Below are 22,697 nucleotides of genomic sequence, written 5' to 3' on the forward strand. Positions count from 1 at the left end.
TTGCTAAGGAAGAGGTCAAAGCATTATTTGCAGATGTTATGATAGAGTACATAAGTGACCCTAAAAATTCCATTAGGGAACTCCTATAGCTGATGAACACCTTTAGTCAATTGGCTGAATATAAGATTAAAAAAACAAAAAGAAAAAGAAAAACAAACCACCAGTATCCTTCCTGTATTCAAATACTGAACAGAATGCGAAAGAAATCAGGTAAACAACACGTTTTGCAATAGCCTCAAATAATATAAAATATCTTGGGTTAACTCAAACCAAGCAAGTGAAAGACTTGTATGACAAAACCTTCAAGTCTTTGAAGAAAGAAATTGAAGAAGATATCAGAAGATTGAAAAATCTCCCATGCTCATGGATAGCTAGAATTTACGTAGTAAAAATGGCCATTCTGCCAACAACAATCTACAATGCAATCCCCATCAAAATTTCAACACAAGTCTTCACAGACCTTGAAAGAGTAATTCTCAACTTCATATGGAAAAACAAAAACCCCGGATAGCTAAAAGAATCTTGTACAATGAAAGAACTGCTTGAGGTATCACCATCCCTGATTTCAAGTTGTACTACAGAGCTATAGCAATAAAAACCACATGGTATTGACATAAAAACAGACAGGTGGATCAATGAAATCGAATTGAAGACCCAGACATAAATTCATTCATCTATGGACACTTGACTTTTGATAAAGAAACCATAAATACACACTGGAAAATAGAAAGCATCTTCAACAAATGATGCAGGTCAAATGGGATATCTGTGTGTAGAAGAATGGTAATAGATCCATACTTATCATCCTGCACAAAACTCAAGTCCAAGCGGATCAAAGACCTCAACATAAAACCAGACACACTGAATCTGATAGAAGAGGGAGCAATGTACAAATAACAATGCAGAAGAGACCACACGAAGTTAGGTGGAGGAAGAGTGGGAGTTGGGAGAGTCCTTGTTCCATTGAGTGTGAGCAAGATAAAACCCACATGGAGAAGCTCAGGCCAGCTTTCCAACATCAATTACATAGATAATAATAACAGCATGCAAAACGACACAATTACAAAATAAGACTGCTAGAACACAAATACAAATAAAACACACTAGCAGATGTGGCCTTTCATTTTAATGATCGTTAATTGCCTTTAAAAATATTGTATAAATGAGGTTTGTTCCCGCAGTGCAAGGCTGAGCTTTATAGAATCTATTCACATAATCCTTTCCATCAAAAACCAAGGAGGGAAACAGATTTCATCACGCTGATGGTGCTGGAAAAGCAGCTGATGAGACTGGATGTCACTGATAATCACCCTTAGCTGAGCAGTTACTGGCAATTAATGCTGGAAGAGGGAGAGCCAGTTTTCTTTAAAGTGTGGGTCCCCTCCCCGTGAGGACCATGCTCAGTGAAGGGCGGCCCATCCAAGAGTGCGGGGAAACACAGATTGTACTTCAGGGGTTTACAAAATAATGAAAAGAAGGCACAAAGTCGGGTGAACAGAGAAGGGGGTGGACCTGGGAGGGGAGGGGAGAGGGGTAAATATGATCAACACACATTGTATGGAATAATCAAAGAACCAATTTTAAAAAAGCAAGAAAAAAAGATTATATGCCACTGGTAACAAACCCTCCAATGGAGGAGAGGACTGAGCTCCGAACTGTGATGAAAACAAAACAAAACAAAAGTGTCACTAAAGTCAACCAAAGAAAGCCATGCTGATGGCTGGACAGTATTCCAGAGTCTGTCCGTCACCGGACACGACAAGACACATGGTAATGACTATAACTATTAATGCTCCTATAGTATATAACACTTTACTAACACAATACCCATCACAGGGCCATGGGCCACCATCTTGGAAGAAAAGCAAGCTGGGGTCTTGTCTTATAGCACATAAAGGAAGAACTGAACATATTTAGGAGGCGGGCAGAAACAAAAAATTCAAGAAAAAGAGAATTTTTTTATGTAAGAAACAACTGTGTGGTGCTTTGAATGTGCTGCCCTCAAAGTCATTTGAACACTTGATCGGTCCCCTGTTTGTGGCACTGTTGGAGGAAATATGTCTCTAAGACATACTTTGGGAGTAAAATCCCTCACCCACAACTGGTTCTGTCTCTGTTTCTTTCTTGTGGCCGGCTGTTGTGCCTGTCACCGGCTGCCTCCATGCTCCTCTGTCATGGACTGTTGTCTTCTGGAACATTAAGCCCAAATAAACCCTTTTCCATAAACTGCTTTGGCTGTGGTGTTTTATCACAACAACAGAAAAGTAACTCGTAGATACAAGCTAAAATGTCTATCTGAGAAAGCTGAAGACAAGTTTCTAGTGGTAAGACACTAACAGAAGTGATTTCCAAACTCTGGCAGGGTGTGCAACAGAGGGTAAGCACTGTGTTCTGGAAACTTCTGAAGCTGGCAAGTGGAGAAGCTTCTGAGAGTGTCATCTCCACAGCAGGTAATCCACGGAGAGGTGTGCAGACAACTAACGGGTGGGGGCTCGTTCTCACTCATTAGCAGTTGGAAGGTAAAGCACGCTGTCTCTTTACAACAGTCAGACCATAAAAATTAAGGAGAGCTTTAACACCTATGCTTGGCAAGGCACCACAGAGAGAGAAGTCAGAGGCGGCTGGTGGAGACATACATTTTTACAGCCATCTGGAAGGCATTTGACAGTGTTAATTAAAATTAAAAATATAGATTCCATCCTTTCACATTAAAATACAAATGTCTGGACTTAACGTTATGCAGAAAATGAGATGTTCTGCAGCTGGAATCCAAACTACTCAAACTCAGCAAAAGCATGAGCCTCTGCCCAAGGGGACAGGCTTTGTGAGATGGGGCCTGGCGCACGTGAGGAACAGACAGTGGGAGGGACGGGAAAGAGACAGACAGACATGTAGCATGAATCTTAAAAGTTCTTATTAATAAAATCAAATCCAGCCAGGTATTGGGGTGAACACTGGAAGATCAGAGAACCAGAACAAGCCATAGCTAACCTCACCTGGCCAACTTCTCAGCTGGTCTTGTTTCCTCAACTGGAAGCCTCTGTGTCCTCATATCCGAATGGCTCTCAGCTGAACTGTGCTGCTAGAAGACTGAATGCTTAACCAGCCAAATGCTTAACCAGGCCAAATGCTGCTAGTTTCTGGTCCTTACGCCTTAGATACCTTTCTGTTTTCTACCACCACTCCCTGGGATTAAAGGCTGCTTTCTGGGATTAAAGGCATGTGTTTCCATGCCTGGCTGTTTCCAATGTGGCCTTGAACTCACAGAGATCCAGAGGGATTTCTACCTCTGGAGTGCTAGGATTAAAGGTGTGAGTGCCACCATTTTCTAGTCTTTGTATCTAGTGGCTGTTCTGTCTCTGACCCCAGATAAGTTTATTAGGGTGCAAAATATTTTGGGGAACATAATACCACCACACAGACAGATGAGCTTTGGAAAATGGTCAGCGATTTCTGTATGCTAGACGATCTGGGCAGACTCACATAGGAACATTCTGGTCATGGAGGGAAGTTCAGAAGGACAGGTGTTTACAGCACAAGGAGCATCTGGAGAAGACAGAGGAGAGACAGAGAGAGGAAAGACAGACAAGAGGGAAGAAAGCAGGGAGAGACATAGGACAGACAGACAGAAAGATGAAAGACAGAGAGGGAAGAGAGATGAGGAAAAAGGGAAAAAAGAGAGAGGCAGAGTGGACAAGGAATGAGAGGGTAAACAGACTGGGAGGGAGAGAGAGGGACATAGAGACAGAGAGAGGGGGGAGGGAGAGAGAGACATAGAGACAGATGGGGAGAGGGAGACATAGAGACAGGGGGAGGGAGAGAGACAGAGACAGAGAGAGGGGGAGAGGGAGACATAGAGACAGATGGGGAGAGGGAGACATAGAGACAGGGGGAGGGAGAGAGACAGAGACAAAGAGAGGGGGAGAGAGAGACAGATGGGGAGAGGGAGAGAGACATAGAGACAGAGGGAGAGAGAGACAGAGACAGATGGGGAAGAGGGAGAGAGAGACATAGAGACAGATGGGGAAGAGGGAGAGAGAGACATAGAGACAGATGGGGGAGAGGGAGACATAGAGACAGGGGAAGGGAGAGACATAGAGACAGAGAGAGGGGGAGAGGGAGAGAGGGATATAAAGACAAAGGGGAGAGAGGGAGGGAGGGTGACAGAGATGGAAAGACAGACACACACACACATACAGAGAGAGAGAGAGAGAGAGAGAGAGAGAGAGAGAGAGAGAGAGAAAGAAGAGAGAGACAGAGACTTGGACAGAGACAGGGAGAGGGGCATAGACAGATACATAGAAAGACAGAAACACAGAGGGAGCCAGACTAGGGTGGAATGAAAAAGAGGAGGAAAGGTAAGTGTGTGAAAGAGACATAGACAGAGATGATCAGAGACAGAGAGATAAAGAAGAGAAAGAGGGGAGATATAGAGAGACATAGGGGAAAGACAGAGACAAGAGGAGAGAGCCCGGGAACTGAAATCTGCTTGTTTCTAGCACACTTGCATGTGTTGTGGGTCAGTGTGCACAGTGACCAGACAAACAAAAGGACCTGGCGTTTGACCACTCTTGCTGTCCCATCAGGTCCACTCTGGGCAGAGGCAGAGGCAGTGGCGTGAGTGTCCAGAGAGACATAGCATGGGGCTTGACTTGGTCTTGATTCCCAGGCCTGTCCCCCCTCTCTCCTGTCTTGGAAGCGGAGGTGAGAATTGCATCTATTGTGAGCCTCAGGAAACGGTGGCATGCCCTTGATCCACGTAAGCAAGTGGGGACAGGAAGGCTTGCAACAGCGCTGTTTCTGTGTCTATAGCCGTGGGGAAGACAGGAATGTGCCCTCCAGATTGCTTACTTCTACCCGAGCAGCTGTTAGGGTCCTCTCTACTGTTCTCTTTTTCTGGTGTCTCCTGGGGTTTCTAGGGATATAATCCCAACCTAAGCAAGGCAACTCGTTTTCCCTCCACATCTTTCCCTCCACCTTTGAAGCTAAGAGAATAGCAAGTGAAATCTTAACCCCCACCAGTCCAGGCACAGGCTTCCATGGGGGATGTTGCAGCTCTCCCGTTCAGAGTGGCTCTCGATGCTCTCTTAGAACGAATGAGCTTTATTGCACCGGTTTCTTCTGGTTACATTATATTCAGAATTTGTTTTGTGAGTGAATGCTAACCTTCATCAAATTTCTCTGTACCACCCTTTCATGTCCTCTTTTTGCCTTTTGTGTGCTGAGGGAAACCGGTGGTGAGTTATGAGACACCAAGCATGTTTCTATTTGGAACTAAACCTGCTTGTAATAGCTGGTTGTTCCTTCCCTGGATAACCAGCTCTGGCTTGCAGTGTCCATGTGTCTTCCTCGGCAGCTCTCTCATTACAGCTGAGTTCATGTGCCGGGCTGTGCCTGCATGCCTGGTGTGGGCAACATGTGACCTGCTCAAAGTGAAGGGGTCCTCCTGCCCCGCAGGGTACTGCAGCAGGACGGCCTCCTCCCACAAGGCATGCCTTCCTAATGGGCGTGAAGGCACACAGGGGCTGGAGGGCGCTGATATATTCTAGTGCATTGTACCTCATCGTCCTCCACACATGCAAAAGCTGATGTATTCTGTCATCACTTGTTCTGCACACTGTAGCTGTGGACTGACTTGAACATGAGTCCTTGTCAGATACTGTTTAAGCCCACTCTTCAGTCTTCCCCTGAAATTCACAAGTGATCAGCTCACATTTTCTCTTTCTTCTTGGTGCCATTTATAGAATTTACAGAAATCTTCTCCTTGGGTCATTCTTTAATCTTTGTGTTGTGTGTGTGCTCAGTTGAAGCACCAGCCATGCAAGCATTGAGAAACTGAGTTTGAAATCCCAGAACCTAAAGAAAAGCTGAGTGGGACAGCACACATCTGTTTATCCCAGTGCTAGGGAGCAGAGACCAGAGGATCCCTGGAGTTCACCAGCCAGTCATTTGAGCCAGTTCTGTGAGCATCAGGTTCAGTGAGAGGCCCTGCCTCAAAGAATAAGGTGGAGTGACTAAGAAAGACACCCAACATTGACCACTGGTCTGCACACACACACACACATATTCCCACATACATACACACACACCACTCGTACACACACACTCACAGATACACATTCTTTCACACACACACTCTTTCTCACACACCACACACACACACTCCCATACACACACACACACACACACACACACACACACACACACACACACACACCCCTCCCTCATACACATCTGTAAAATGAAATGAAGCAGAGAGGTTTCTTTAAAAGAAAAATTAAAGGAAGCAGGGGTGCAGTTTCTGTGAGAGACCCCGGCGACTGAAGGCAGGATGCCAGGACTCTCAATGGCTGAGTCTCCTTCCCAGAAAGAAAATTGAGAAAATGGAAGTGCAGCGTGTGCAGAGTGCAGAGGCAAGCTGCTCAGGAACAAAGGGTCAGAGGACACTGAACATGGCCATTTGGTTTCATGGCTGTGCCTCCCAAAGCCTGCCTGAGCCGGACAATGTGGTCACTCAGTGGTCACCATAGCCATCAGTCACTTCTTGCACTGGCTCCAGGCCAAGCCTGCAGGAACCCTTGCCATCACTGCAGGTAGGGGCTGTGTCATTAGATAGCGATGCTTAGCTGTGGGGAGGAGGCTTCGCCTGTGTCCTGATGGGTCAGGCTCTCCAGCTAGGGTATGTTTTATTCACACCCTGTCACCTACACCCTGGCTTTATGCTGTGCTAGCCCACCAGCTGGTCACATAGGAACACTACATTGGCATAAAAGGTTCTGACAAGCATCCATCTCCTCAACCTCTTATGCAAGCAGTCTATGCTGGCTAAAAGAGGCAGAGAGACCCGCACTGAATTCTGCTGACCTACCAAGGGTGATGGCCAATCTTGCCAACTTAAAGGGATTTAAAATAACCATAAAAACAAAACCCCCAGCAAGTCTGTGAGGGAGTTTCTAGATTTGGTTAACGAGAGAACAGCACCATCCCATATGCTGGAGTCCTGGGCTGCATAGAAAGGGAAAGAGGGCTGAGCTAAACACTAGCATTCACTGTTCTCTGCTCCCTGACAGCAGACACAATGTGACTGCTCATTGCTCTCACAGAATGTGACCAGCCCAGCTGCCTCATGCTTCCTGCACTTCCTGACTGCAGACAGGATGTGCCCAGCCCCCCCATGCTCCTGCACTTCCTGACTGCAGACATGATGAGCCCAGCCCCCCATGCTCCTGTACTTCCTGACCATAGACATGATGTGCCCAGCCTGCACTTCCTGACTGTAGACAGGATGTGACCAGTCCACTCATGTTCCTGCACTTCCTGACTGTAGACAGGATGTGACCAGCCCACTCACGCTCCTGCTGACACCAAGTACAGCACCCCAGACTGAGCCAAAGCAAACTCTTCTTCCTTTAGCTTTTGTCATTTTAGAAAAGTGACTGCTACCCTTAGGTCATCTGTACTTTCTTACAGATGGGAGAGGATGCTGGGTTGGGCTGGTGAAAGCAAAGCCTCTTTGTTGAGCAGCTTGTGGTATCTGCTTGCCCAGAACTGGTGCCTCCAGTGGTGCCGAACAGAGTTAAAAGATCCCCGCCTGGTTTTTCTGTAAAGGCTTCATGGACCACATCCATGCTGTGAAACATCCCAGGCTGGGTGTTCTTTGTCACGTGTGCTTGTGTGGGTGTGTGTGTGGGGGGGGTGGATATGGGGTAAACCCTACTCAGAACTCTGGCCCTCCAGTCCCCAAGAACCTCACTTTATCCTGCAGAAGGTAATTCATTTTGGAGTTGACAACATTATGAAGTTGGAACAAGTCCCAGGGAGCAGAAACGAAGGCACTGCAAAGCTGGGACACCTGTTTTTATTAAAAGTTGACAGCTTTTATCAAATTGTATTTATGGCCACCCCCTTGTTCAGTGCAGAGGGGGCCTGGGATCTGGAGAAACTGTCACTTACTGGCTTACAACATAAAACAGCTGGGGTATCTCCACCTCCCGAACCAATCTCAGGGGCTGCAGGGATTTCAAACCCTGCAGAATCATCGCTGTGCGGTGCTCTGTGCTTTCCTGACAGTCAGCTCATTTGTGCTTTGCACCGTTGGTGTTTTAACTGCAGACACAAGGATCAGTCCACACGATCCATGAGACACTCTCAAATGTCCCCACCCCCAGCCTCAACCTACTTCCTAGTCTTTGGGACCTTTATCTTGGTTTCTAAATAGGCAGAGAAGAGGCAGAAGAATGTTAGCAGGTGTGTCCCTGGCAAGATATTGACCTCTGGCTTCCATAGGCACATATATGTGACTGCACACACACACACACACACACACACACACACACACACACACACACACACACCAAACTACCACACTGCACACAAATGCATCTGCACACACGTATGCTCACTCCCCTACACAGCAGGCAATGGCTGTGTCCCACCTACAGTTCTCCAAGGCTCCAACAGCACCCTGTGTTTCCCTTGTGTGGGAGGGACTGCTTGCTTGCCTGCCCAGGGAGCCACATGAGCCCGCTTCCATCCTAGGCATCACAGTCTGCTATTATTTGTTTTCTTGTGTGAATCTGCATACGATTTTTAATTTCTACTGTCAACTGTATCAAGTTTTCTAATTTCTGGCTCCTTGGTCTGATGTTCAGGATTGTGAATGAATCCACATGGTTTTAAGTTCTTCTGACTGGTAGAGACAGTGGAGAGATTCGTGGATGTCAGGCACAGACACGGTCATTTTTGATGCTGAAATGCTCACCTCGTGGAGACTGTATTTAAAAAGCATGACACGCCAAGAGCATTAGGAGAGGCTCCTGCATGCCAAGGTGTGACAATCCCCAGACACAGTGAGCCACCATGTCCCTTCACGGCCCATCTCCTCTATCTGGAATCCTGACACAGTGAGCCACCATGTCCCTTCACGGCCCATCTCCTCTATCTGGAATCCTGACACAGTGAGCCACCATGTCCCTTCACGGCCCATCTCCTTTATCTGGAATCCTGCTTTCTTGGAGTCAAAGCCACTGTCTTGGCTTGTATCTGTTGCTATGATAAAACACACCGGCAGAAAGCAACACCAGGGAGAAAGGAATTTATCTCAGCTCACCATCCCAGGTTACACACCACCAACACAGGGAAGTCAGAGCAGCGGGGGCTTCACATCTGGCTGCAAAGCATGCACAGTCCAGAACAGAGAGAAATACATGCATGCATGCATGTTTGCTTGTGCTCAGCTCCGTTTCTCTAGTCATACAGTTCAGGAGCCCCTGCCTAGGGAATGGTGCTGCCTGTGGTAGACTGTGTCTTCCCACACCAATTAACTTAATTGAGACAACCACATTCAGACATACCTACAAGCTAACCCAATGTAGACAATCCCTTGCTGAGACTCTCTTCCCAAGTGATCCTAGGTTGTGTCACGTTCACAATTAAAGCTAACCAGCATGTAGATCCATGGCTGTGGTTCATCCATTTCTATGGCTGCATAGTATTCCACAGTGTGATCACCTCACTACACACTCATTCTCCATAGATGGTCATCCAATATGTTTCCCTTTTTTTTTTTGCTTGAACCAAAGTGTTGCTGCAACTATCTTTATGTTTCTTCTGATGAACACAGGCAAGCATTTCCAGAATGTTCTTTTCTAGGTCTACTTTAATCTAAGTCACCCTCTAGCAGATGTCCTATGTTTCTGCTCTACCTTGCATATTAAGTGTCCCCAGAATGCCCTGTGTTGATGGCTCTGGTCACTGCTGGGAAGTGGTGAAATCTTTGGGGGTTGGGAAGGTAGTAAAGGTCACTGGGGAGAGGGGTCTGCCCTTGACAGAAACTTTAGGCCCCACCCTTTCCTGTCTCTAGTTTGACCTCTTGGCCTCCATGATATGATCAGCCTCATCTACATATGATCCCACAAGGACGCTCTGGCCCCAAAGCATCAGGGCCAAACAACAGGCTAACATCTGGGAACCTTGAGCTCAGGCATCCTGCTCTCCTTTAAGATGACAATCTTAGGCATTTTGCCACAACCATGCAAAGCTAACAGAGCCTCCCTCATCTTGTAGCTTGATCAGACTCTCCCTCATCTGTTCTGTGCCGTCAGCACAAAACACTGTATCCCTGTTAATGGCAGCCATTCGCTCTCCTGAAGAAACGCAAGCCAGGCTTGCATGCATAGGGCAAGGCTTGGGGTCGTCATGCTGGACAAAGATGCCTTCTCTTTGATCCCCAGAGTATACTTACGAACATGAGAAGGAAGCTGGTCTCCAAGGCACTCTGGCGTCTTGGGTAGATCACTCGAAGCTATACGCTTCCCATCTCTCCCCAGTGACAATGCCGGTTATGGGAATGGCTCTGACTTGTTTAGCAATTACCTGCCCCCAGCATCTTCAACTATCTTCATCAATTCCACACGCCAGGTTCACCTCCTTGGGGAGCAATTCCCTCTCTCCCCTCAAGCTCTTCCTCTCTCTGTTGGCTCTTGCAAAGCATTCTCCACCTACTTCTTTTACAACCTCATCATTGAAGTTTATGGCAGAAAGAATGAGGCTCACACGTGACCAAAAACCCACAGAGAAATCTCTCCCACCCTGGGCTTCTGGGAGACACGTGTGTGCGTTCCTTCTTAGGACTGAGCAAGCGGCTTGTACTCTGAAGATCCGACACTCCAGCTATAACTCAGGGACATCTGTCAGATTTATTGACTGGCTGGGGAGACAAACGAGGTAATGGGCTTCTGCTCCAAATCATTTTAAGCTTAGGAAAGTGACATGCAATTTTATAAGTGCTCGGGAGAGTCTCGCGACTTTCAAAGATGGAGAAAGAAAGTTATCAAGTTATCAATGTGTCTCTGACGTCCTTATTGATGCGTTTGGAAATTGACTTGACTGTTGTAAGCAAGAGGTGACGATTAATACCCACCTGAGAGACACCGGGGCCCAGATAAGTTCTCACGCTCCAGGACATGCCCCTCTGAGGTTGGGTCCTCCTGGCTGCTGGAAGAATAGACAATTAGACAATGTAGCTACCATCCTGGGAAAGCCCCATGATGCGAACCTTAAGCCCATGGGTGGCTTGACTGTGAGCCAAGCTGATGCCCTGACCACCAGGGGGCGCTCTGCTGCACTGGAGAGCCAGTGAGATCCTCCATCCTGGAGTTTCTTACTCCTACAGCCGACCCCTGGCTTCCAGTGGCCCAGACTCTGCCTTCTTCCTCTAGACCAACATTCTTTAGCTTCTCTGATTCTGGGGGAGAGAGAGAGAAATGAGCACATGGAACCAACTCTACTCCTCCCCAGCCAGAGTCTGAGGCTGGCTGGGCTGCACCAACCCTCGGCAGCCGCAGGTTCACAGTAGAACACATGAGCTTCTGTCTCAGGAATAGCCTGTCGGCACTGTTCTGCCCGAGGAGCTGTGGTCCCTTCTGAACCACATGCATGCTCTCCGTGGGCCATGAGTGCAGTGTGCTACCCATGGGGGAGCCTTCTGTCTGGGATAGGGCCCTCGGGGGTTCACTGCCGAAGCTTGGTCAGCACCCTTGCTTCCCACTGCCTTCAGCCTGGTCAGGGTTTGGAAAACCTGAGTACTGTAGTCCGTCTCTTTTAAGTCACGTCCACTGAAGCCATAAAACTTGAATTTCTCAAAATAAATAAAATAAAAATAAAGGCTTTTAAAATTGATACTTTTATTTGCCCCTGAAATTACCGTACTTAATGGTACATAATAGAGGTTCAATGTGTCATTTTATTTTATTTTTTAAACACTCAAGGATTATTTGAAGTCCAATTTTTTTTCATACATTTGTTTAGTGTGTGTAGGTGAGTGTGCCATGGTGCACGTGTGTCCTTCAGATGGGAAAACCCACCATGTGGATTTTCTGGAGATCAAACTCAGGTCGTCAGACTTGGCTGCAAGAGCCTTTACTGCCTGAACCCACTTGCTGACCCAATGTATCCTTTTGATTGAAAATATGTTTTCACTCATCTTTGATGGCTTGGCTCAGGAGCTGTGTGGAATTACAAACAAGCATCTCTGTGTCCTTCTGAGTGCGAGACCAGGTCCCGCTGCAGCATGGCTTGCCTTTCTGGATGTATCCTGCAAGATCCCATCAGAAGCCCATAGGAGATTTTCAGCCCGGATATTAACAGTAACATTTGGATACACGTTATATTCCAACACCAGCAGTGAATCCCTGGGCAAATTACCTCACTTTCAGATCTCAGTTTCCTCACCTTTAACCTAGTGCAGTGACAATGTGGACACCCCTCCACTTAGGACAGAGGCTTGTCTTGACAATACCGTCCTAAATAAAAATCTCATAAACGTATTTGTGTAACTGCACCTCCATATAGACCACCACAGCTCTGCTCAGCCTAATGTGGCTTGCAAGCTCTTACGTTAGCCGGAGCTGGGCATGGCTGTCTGCTATGAAGCCTGTTTGAATATCCTACGTAGCTGGTTAAGCTAATGTAAGAAATGAAAAGCATCTCCTTGTCCCCTGTCCTCAGCAGGGGTCCATCTGCCCTCACCTTGTGAGGCTGTGAAACAGTTTGGAGGTGGCAGGTATCCAGGCATGCAGAACAATGCCCTACACTTGGCCAGTCTCAGTAAATGTTCCCAACATAGATGAGAATCTTTGGCCTCTGCCTGATGGAGAGGCAGTGTGATGCTCAGCTTCTGCATCCTCCGCAGCAGACGTGGACGCTGGGAAGCTCCTTATGGTTAAGTGCCGTGTCAGGATGCAAGCACTGGGCTTCTGCATGTGTCACCCCGGCACCCGGCCCTGGTGTCACCCCGGCACCCGGCCTGCTTTCCTTTTCCTCTTGTGATCTGACCCAGAGCTCAGCTGCTATCCTGATGTCACACCACAGCAAATGGTGAGGTTCAGTGAGGCCAGAACTCCCAGCCTTGCATACATGCAGTCTCTCAGGTTTCTGTCTCTGGGGATTTGAACACGGGATGGTCAGTTGTCTGCCTCTGGATCTCCTGTGGTCCCGTGAGCTCTGTCTGACTCCTTGGCTTTCTGTCTCTGAGATGGTCAGTGGCTACTACTGAACTCTCCTGGGTCTGATGCCCCAGAATGAATGGCTTGCAGACCCTGGGGTAGCAGGTGATGAGCACACAGTTGGGGCATCTGCCCTTCTCTTCTTCCTGGAGGAGGTATATGGGGGCAGGTGTTAGGAAAAGAAGAAGGCGCAGATTAAAGGTTATAACAAAATCCGAAAGTCCAAAAGCATATGGCTTTGCAATCAAGAGTACGCATTTGGGATGGCCTTAAACCAATGGCTCAGTATCCTGGAGACACAAAACCAAGCACAAGGTACCACCTACTCCTGGGATATCCCTAGAATTCCATGAGAGCTAGATAGGGACAAATAGAGACAGCTCCTGTCACCATCAAGTGAGTAAAACTTCGCTCAGGTAATGCCCTACCTTGGTAGCTGGGGCTGCTGGGACAGCACAAGTCACAGCCAGAGGCTCATGGAAGTGAAAATTCCCTTCTTAGACATCAGATCTTTATTTGCCTTTCTGCTTTTCTAACCTCTTTGTCCAATCACATGACAAGCACTTCATTTTTCTGATACAGGAAAATGATGTTTGTCCCTGCCCCGCCATGGTCACAGTGGGAAGGCTGGGCAACCCAGTGCAATGTTAGCAGAGCTGGTCCCTTGGAGGCTTCTTCCAGGTTTGATATGATTCTCCACCCTCCATCTCCCACCTCCCCACCCCCATAGCTGCTTTCATTCTGATCCCATCATTACAGGGACTCCAGCATATAGGATTAGGTCCCACACAACGACCTCGCTCAACTCAATCACTTTTATAAAGACCCTGTTTCCATCAGAGGTATCCAATCTTGACGCCACGATAGGATGTTGCCACCTACAAAGTTCACAATCCAGAGCTGCATAATTGCGATATTAAACAAAAGCAAGAAAAAGAAATCTCATAAATCTCATGGTGTAAGTTTACAGTTCTGTATTGGGTCTCATTTTCAGTTATCTTCAGCCTCGCCTGGCCTGTGAGGCATGGGTTGGACGAGCCTGCTCTAAATGCATCTGACTTTTGGGGCAGGAAGGGGTCAGGATTCCTTCAAGCTCCTGGGGTACCCATTTTTCATAACATCTGAGTGCCCCCTTCCTCTTTAGAGAGCATTATGTCCATTTTTTATAAAAGCGCCACCCCTTCTTAACAAACATCATCAGCTTTCAGATAGATATGAAGGGCGGGAAAAGGGTCCTGGGGTTAGGGGTGTACATGGCAATGAGATTTGTTCATCTTGATCTTGGAGCAAACTTGGACAGGAGGCAGAGCAGATAGCCACTCAGCCTCGGAAAAAAATCAGAGCACCCTTCACATATATTGATCACCAGGATGCGCTCTGAACACCTGCTAATCGGTGCTAAATGAGCTCAAATTGGTTATTGGTTATTGATTTAGAAACAACATATAGATTAAAATAGAGCCCCTGAGAGTACACTTTAAAAACCTGGGTTATTAATCACAGAGAAATGTAGTCGAAAAAGGTAAATGGAGAGTTTGTATCGTTCCAAGGGAGCTGTAACATTGCTTAAGTTTGAGGAAGGTAATTGTCTTGAGCTGCTTGGCAGACTGCAGTTGTGATGGGAGATTCTGCGAAGACAGGTCTAGTGCCTTCCCATCCCATGCTCTGGGGTCTGGTCAATGACTCTGATGTTCCTCATGAGGTAGAGCCCTGGTGCACGAAGACTGACCCCAGTGTCGAATTTATTTGTACAGATTCGAAACTTCTCATTGATTTTTATTACAAGATTAAGGATATGTTTCTCCAAGGAAGAAAAACGGCTGCAGAAGTAAAATTATAACAGCCATAAGCATGGTAAGTACAGTGTGAGAAGTAATTCTAAGCTGTCTTTGCAACAGAAGTTACAAGCTACAAAACCTCCACCCATTTCTCGCTACTCACCGGCTTCAGCTGATGTCTCCCGCTGGGATTCTAGAGCAGCCTACAGATGGCAGGTTCTATCCATGATCTTATGCCCCCCTGGAGCTCCTGGGTCTTCCGTGAAAATCCCCCTCCCTGGGCTTATCTCTGCCTCTTCTGAATGTACTAGGCTCTGCTGATTTCCCATGGGAGACCTTACCTTCTTGTAGGAGGGAATGGGGGGAGGGTTAAAAGGGGGAGGCTGGAGGGATGGGAGGAGGGAAGAGTGGGACCTATGATTGGTATGTAAAATGAATAAAAAAGTTTCTTAATAAAAAAGACCCCTCCACGGGTCCTCTGGTCCCCTACTCGCCTCATCCCAGCACCTCCCTCCAGGAGGTTGCTCCTAGCTTGCCTGTGTCTTGACCCCTGGGATGGAGGTTGTTCAATCTGAGGCTCAGCTCCAGAGTCTGAAGGGTCTCAGGTAAACACAGGGGGCCTTCTATAGTGCTGTCACACATGTATGCACATATGTGAATGTGTACATTCAGAGGTAAAAGTTTCATGTTGTGTGTCTTCCCTAATAGTGCTCCACTACACACACACACACACACACACACACACACACACACACACACTTACTCATGTGCACATGTGCACACACTGATCAAACTCAGGTTACCAGGCCTGTGCACAAGTGCCCCTTCCCACTGAGCCATTTTGCCAGCCTTGAATGGAACATTCTAGAAGGAAAGCCCTATTCTCCAGAAAGCAAACAGCAGGATGGCTGTCCATTCTGGATATTCAGACCTGCATCTTTGTGGAAGATTCTTGATCACTGACAGTGAAATAAACTGACATGGGTGGCATAGTGGGAAAGATCTCTCACTTGAGACAGCAGCAGAGACTTTGCGATTTTTGGGAAGTCAGAAGAGGGCAAAGTGTGAGATTAAGGACCCTGGAGGTCCTGGGATGTGTGGAGTCTTGAATCAGAGCTGTGATTGTGAGGCAGGAAATGCTGGTTGTGTCATTACAGAGATGCAGCTGCAGGGCTGAGGAGCAAGAGCATGCGGGGCTGCAACTGCAGGGCTGAGGAGCAAGGCATGTGGGGCTGCAGCTGCAGGGCTGAGGATTATGGAGAATGCGGGGCTACAGCTGCAGGGCTGAGGAGCAAGAGCATGCGGGGCTGCAACTGCAGGGCTGAGGAGCAAGGCATGTGGGGCTGCAGCTGCAGGGCTGAGGATTATGGAGAATGCGGGGCTGCAGCTGCAGGGCTGAGGAGCAAGGCATGCGGGGCTGCAGCTGCAGGGCTGAGGAGCAAGGCATGTGGGGCTGCAGCTGCAGGGCTGTAGAGTAGGGAGCATGTGGGGCTGCAGCTGCAGGGCTGGGGAGTAGGGAGAATGCAGGGCTGCAGCTGCAGGGCTGAGGAGCAAGGCATGCGGGGCTGCAGCTGCAGGGCTGAGGAGCAAGGCATGCGGGGCTGCAGCTGCAGGCCTGGGAAGGATTGAGGAGAGCCCCATCTCCCTCATTTCCCAGAATCTTCCTCCCACTGTGTCCTTAGCTGAGCAGGTTTTGTGGTCACTGCTGGTGCCACTCGAGGCTCTTCAGGAGTAGCTCTGTGGGAGACTACGTGGTTCCTCTCCCAAGCTGAGCTGGGCCTCCCCACCAGTACAGTGGGTTCCATTTGGGAAGGAGGACTCTTGCTGCCTTTCATGCTACTCAGGCCCTTGAGGTTACAAAAGGTGAAAGATGCAGGGCAAAGGACATTTGTGTCTTCATGTCCCATCTACTCTGTAGTCCCTTCCTGTCACTCCTCCTTCTATGTGATCCACGAGCTCAGGCCAGGGCAGTCTCTTTGAGACTCTTGTGACACCATGCGATGGTCTCATGTGCCCGCCTGTCCCTTAGTGTTCTCTCACTTCAGCTCCAATTGGCAAGACTCTTCTTCATGCATCCTTGGCTTGAAGAGGACTCCCTGCCAGGCCCACTTTATGGAATGAAACTCCCCAAACCATAATGGAGATATTACTAAGTGCAGTCAGCCATGGCCCCGAAGGTTCTCAGCCCCCATCTAGCTAACCACTGAGGGCAGGAGCTGACCAAAGCTCATGCCCTGCACACCTCTTAGCCCTCAAGCTCCCACAAACGTTCAACTGGGCTGAGGGCCACACGTGACCTTCCCAGACTGACCAAGATGGTGTTCCCTAGCTGGAAATCTGGGATGAGAGTGGGACTGTGCTCAAGATGAAAAGCCCTTTATATGCTCATGGAAGCCCAGCACTCTAGGACCAGCCAACAGTCACTCCCTACTCCAGCACTGTCCACCAAGCTTCCTTGCTTCCAGCATGTGTGTGACTCTGGGAGCCAAGAGCCCCCAAGGTGCCATTCCTTGGGGTAGTTCATGTGTACCTCAAGCTAAACAGTCATTCACAGGGTGACTGCCTGGTCAAAGGCAGATGGCTGAGACACTAGCAATGAATTCACAAACAGAGCGGCATCACCAGCGGCCATTTGGAGCAGATCTGCTCCCCTTGATAGCCCCAGTCAAGTCAAACGTGCGCTTTTAATCCTGATATTAATTACTAATAATAACTCTCAGATCACACAGCACATGGCAATTATCTTTCTTTATGTGGACATGCAGGTTACAGAATGGCTAAAAGGGGGTTAAACAGGTCACAGCAGAATTCAAGGCATTTCAAAGGCAAGGCAGGAGCTGCCAGGGTGAGGAACATCTCTGTGGGAGTCAGATAGCAAACCCAGGCTGGAGGTCTGTGGGGACAAGCTGTGGGAGCACGGGGCAGCAGAGGCCGCGGAGATGAAGATCCTAAGACCGGGACCCAATCCCGGCTAATGAACTACAGACAGGGTTGGAGCAGAGGTAAACCCCATTGGACAGTTTGGGCTTCTCTACCTGTTGGTCCCTTGGTACACACACCAGGGGTCAGGTGACAGGCCTGGGGCCAATGTCATTGCAGTTCATTTGTTTTTGTTTTTGTTTTGTTTTAATGAAGTCCAGGTGAGGGCTACATCCTTCTCTCAGATTGGTCTGCTAGGCAGGCTCTCAGCCCTGATTTTCCTGATATAATTTTAACACATATATGTGCTCCCACAGTCCCATAAATTTGGGACCCTTTCCACTCTTAGGAATTAGCTATTTCTCAGTCTATGTCTCGTGTGTGGTGCCTGGCAGGTGGTGTCCACCTAAGTATCCAGTGGTCCTCCACCTTCAAAGTGGCGTCTCTCAGGGCAAGGCACTGTTTGAAAAATCAGTGTTTTACACAACGTGGAGTCACCCGTGGGGCACAACGGACAAGTCAGGAAATGGGGGAGAGACCAGGAAACCACGGCTACTCGGTAGTTGATAGAAGCAAGATGGGCTTGACAGGACATCAGTGGGAGGTGGTGTGCCCTGGAAGCACATGACTGGAAGTCAGTAGGGGCTGTGTGGGCATGAGAGGAGTCCCTGTCAGCTTTCTCAGCTCTGTAGCAACTGTCAATGCCCGGCACTGCCTACCAGGGTACAGCAGGAGGTACAGCTGTCTGCCCAGTGGAAGCAAAATTGCTCATTCAGAGGGAAGCAGAGCAGCCTGTGGGGTAGGAGGCAGCTGGGCTCCTTCTGCCCTCTGGGGACCTGGAGAAGTAGTTCAGACCCATGTAAAACAAGGCAGGCTGTGGGTGTGCCACTGCTGGATCCAGGGATGGAGATATTTAATGTTGAATCCGTGTGTGTGTGTGTGTGTGTGTGTGTGTGTGTGTGTGTACATACATATCACATATACATATGCATATATATGTCTATCCCTCTACACACAAAGAAAAACATTCACTCACATGTCTGTCCATCATCTACCTAGAACTATAAATGCATAAACACACATACACAAACTCCCATGCTGTCCATCCATTCAAGTGTGTGCACTCACCCAGTCCATCACCACATTCAATTCCCTCCTCTCTCTTCCTTTCCCCTTTTCTCCTTCTCTTCTCCCAGATCTCTCCATCCTCCATACTGGTGCATACCTTACTTTTTAACTGACTTCTCCCAGCTAGCCTCCCTCCATGGTTAGGTAGCAGGATCCTGGGCTAAGTGGCGATGAGGCTTTGATTGAGACCATGGAGACTCAACCGTTTCTGGCCTGTGTGTAGGTCAGCAGAAGTTGCAAACACCCTGCTCGCTGGTCCCTGTGCTCCCACTGTCTTGCACAGTGCCCAGTTGCTTAAAACAGGATCTTTGTCTGTCTGGGATCTCACAGGAAGAAAGAAAGCCAGGGCATTGCTAGGATGCTGTGGACACTGTGGCGTTGTTGCTACTTCCTTAGCCCAAAACACAGGAGACCTGTGCCAGGGTTGGATTTCTCCATCTTTCTGTGAGCTGGCTGCAGGGTGCAGTATTAGAAAGATGGGAACTGCAAGGCCACCATTAACAGCAGTCCTACTGTGAGCAATTAAAGCCCTGACAAAGGACAGTGCAGCTTAATCATCCAGGCATTCATATTCCCAGCCTTGATGTTCCTCAACATGTGAAACAACACAAAGTGCTTTCAGAGCCCATTGAAGCTACTGGAGCCTGCTGAAGCTTGCCAGCTCCTGGGGAGCCCAGAGATTGAAGTCAATTTGCCTTAATAAAGCTGTTTAACGTTAATTTAAGGTAGAATTAGGCCAGGTTTAAGAAAATTAAGAAAAATGTACTGAATGAGCACATTGGAGCACCCTTCCTGGCGAAGTCAGCCTCCTGCACTCTGTGCAGCTTTGAGCAGGCTTCCTGGAGGTGGGACCACTGGAGCCGAGGCCCTGAGTCCGCACTCTTCCCAGGACTTCAGCGAAGCCGCGCTCCTGTAAAGCAGCGGTTATGAAGATGTTGTTTTGTATAGTTGAGCTGAAGATAATAAAGCCCTCTGAGTGTGTTGAAAACCTTCCTCGGGGGAAGTGATATTTTTATAAACCAGAGAAACCCTTGCAAGTTCTTTGCAGTTGGGGGAGGGAGGAACATGGTAGGAGATGGCGGGGGCTGAGTCTAGTTTCTGTCTCTTCTCACTGTTACTATACTAGAGACCATGAGAACCTGGTGGGAAAGCTCACCTCCTGAGTCACAAGGGTCTAGAGCAGTGGTTCTCAACATGTGGGTGATGACTCCTTTGGGGGTTGCATGTCAGATATCCTGTATTATGATTCATAACAGAAGCAAAATTACAGTATTGAAGTAGCAATGAAATAATTTTATAGTTGTGGGTCACCACAACATGAGGGACTGTATTGAAGGGTCACAGTGTTAGGAAGGTTGAGAAACACTAACCTAGACACTTCCAGACTCTCAGAAGCAGAGAGAATTCTGGGACAGAGTCCTAGTTTTCCCAGTCAGATAAACACAACTGTACTACTACTGAATGTGTGCTAAAAGTTTAGAAGAAAGATTGCTTGTTTTCCTTCTTGCTGATATAGAAGATTAACTCCCGACAAGAAGCAACTGGAAAGCAGATGTTTATTTTGTCCCACTTGGAGAGGAAGGCATGGTGTAGGGAACATGAGGCAGCTGGTCACATTGCATCCTCAGGCAGGAAGCAGAGAGAGTGAGTGCTGGTCCTTTGCTTGCTTTCTCCTTTTTCATTCAGTCTGAGACCCCAGCTCGTGGAACAGTCTACCTATATTCAGGGTGAACCCTCCCACCTCAGTTACCACCCGGAAATGTCCTTACAGGCACGCACAGAGATGCAGTTCTCCAGTCAAGTTGATGGTGAAGATCACAAAGGAAATTGAAATCTGAACTTAACTGTGGTTTGGGGAAGTGCAGCCTTGCTAGGTTAGAACGGAAAATTTTAGATTTCTAGGTAACACCCAATGGAGGTCCAAAGTGGCATCAAGTTGCCTGGTGCTTAGTTTCCTGGTAACTGGGTAGTTCTGTGGTGTGGCTTGGTATAAGGTGAGGAAAGAGCAGGGGAGATCACTCAATTTGTAGAGTGCTTGCCTCGCAAGCATGAGGACCTGAGTTGAATCTGCAGAACTCTTGTAAACAAGCCATATAGGGGTGGTGCATGCTTGTGTCCCATCACTGGGGAAACAGAGACACTTAAATCCGTAGGCTCCTCAGGAAGCCAGCTTAGTAAGCGGTGAGTACCAGGTCCCTGTGACTGACCCTGTCTCTAAAACTGACATGGATGATGCTTGAGGAATGGCATCTGAGGTTGGCATCTGGCCCACATGTGCACACACAGTGAGGGGGCAGCAGGCTCTGCTTTATTGCCTGCTGCATGAGGTGGTGTCCAGCCTTTCTTAGCACCTCTCCCGGACACTGCTTGCTGACTGCTGAATTCTGGCTGCAAGTCCACAGAAGGCTGAGATCCTGTCAGTGTTACACGTGGGTGGTATGGCTGTCTCACTGTTGGTGAAGTCTGTGCCTTTGGTGAGAGCATTCCCCAGGGCCGCAGGGAGAGTGCTGGCAGGTGCAGGCGCAGGCACAGGAGCAGACATTTGGCTCCGCAGACAGGCTCTACTTAGAGGTAACTTCCGGTGCCCCACTTCACCACGGGCAGTGTCATGGTCATGGACACTGCCATTGTTTGTTGCTTTGCTGAGACCCAGCAACATGGGGAGAATCACTTCCCGAAAAGTGTACATTTGTCACAGTGGTGGGAGGGCTGGGAATTCCCTAGGAGGAGAGGAGAACAGAGACCAAGGAGACGGGTCAGACAGGACCAGGGAAGGGTTAGTGTGGGAGTAAGGATGGGCATGGTGAGGATATCTTCACACACCTTCAAGGGGCCAGTGGGAGACTTTCCTGGGCCCAAAGGCACACCAACCACAGTAGATCAGTGCTAGTATCAATGGGCTCTGTGGTCACTCCTCCAGCCCAGGGCCACGTCCCAGACATACACACAGTCCCTGTTCTCATGGAACTCACATGCTCATGGGGAACACAGAAGGGGACATCCTGCCTGTTCTGTGGAGACGGAGCACATCATAAGACTTCTTGTCTGGAGGGAGCACTGCTGAGGAAGGAGCACTGCTGAGGAGAGCAAGGGAAGGGGTTAGTCCTGGACAGCCTGAGTCTGGTGCTTTGCAGGAGGAACAACTGGTGCAGTGGCAGGATGGTGGGAAACAGTAAGGGAATGCGTGAGGCCTGGGGATCGTAAGCAGAGGGGGAGCTCTATTCACAGGGGAACCGAAGGCCTCAAGGCCTCCCTCCTAGGAAGTTTGACTTTGACTCTGATTGTTACAACAGAGGCCACAGAATGCTGATGAGTGGAGACAGGGCACAAACTGTCCAGATGCTGGAAGACCCAGCCACAGTGGCAGAGCTGGCTTGATAGGAGGGGGAATGGAGTGGAGGTAAGACTTGCTTTGTGTCTGGTTGAAACTTCTTTGAAGTGGAGTCAGCAGCTTTTCAATGGGGTGGAAAGAGGGGAGGGGAAGGGAGGCAAAGACTGCTTCTACCCAAGGACCCAGAAAAATAGGTCTGCCATCAAAGGCATGTGGGGAGGCAGTGGGAGGGAAGCAGAGCTGAGTTAGAGCTGCACACTGCTGTATCCCTTTCTGATCTCCAGGAGAGCTCTGCAAGCATCCAGGCATCTCTGTGGGGGGCAGCAGTTGGCCAGAAGGACAAAGATGGCATTTAATGTGAGAGTTTGTGGAAGGCAGAGAGAGAAGCAGGCAGCAAGATCGTCTCTGGCAACCCATCTCCAGAGTCCATGGCTTCATAGGATTAGCTCCCTTCTAGTGTGGGCAGGGCCTGTGACCTCCTTCTAGCCAATAGGAGACAGAGCACACGGAGAAGGCTTTGGGATGCGCAGGGTGACA

Source organism: Peromyscus eremicus, chromosome 2, assembly GCF_949786415.1.
Source record: "Peromyscus eremicus chromosome 2, PerEre_H2_v1, whole genome shotgun sequence".
Classification (NCBI taxonomy): Eukaryota; Metazoa; Chordata; class Mammalia; order Rodentia; family Cricetidae; genus Peromyscus; species Peromyscus eremicus.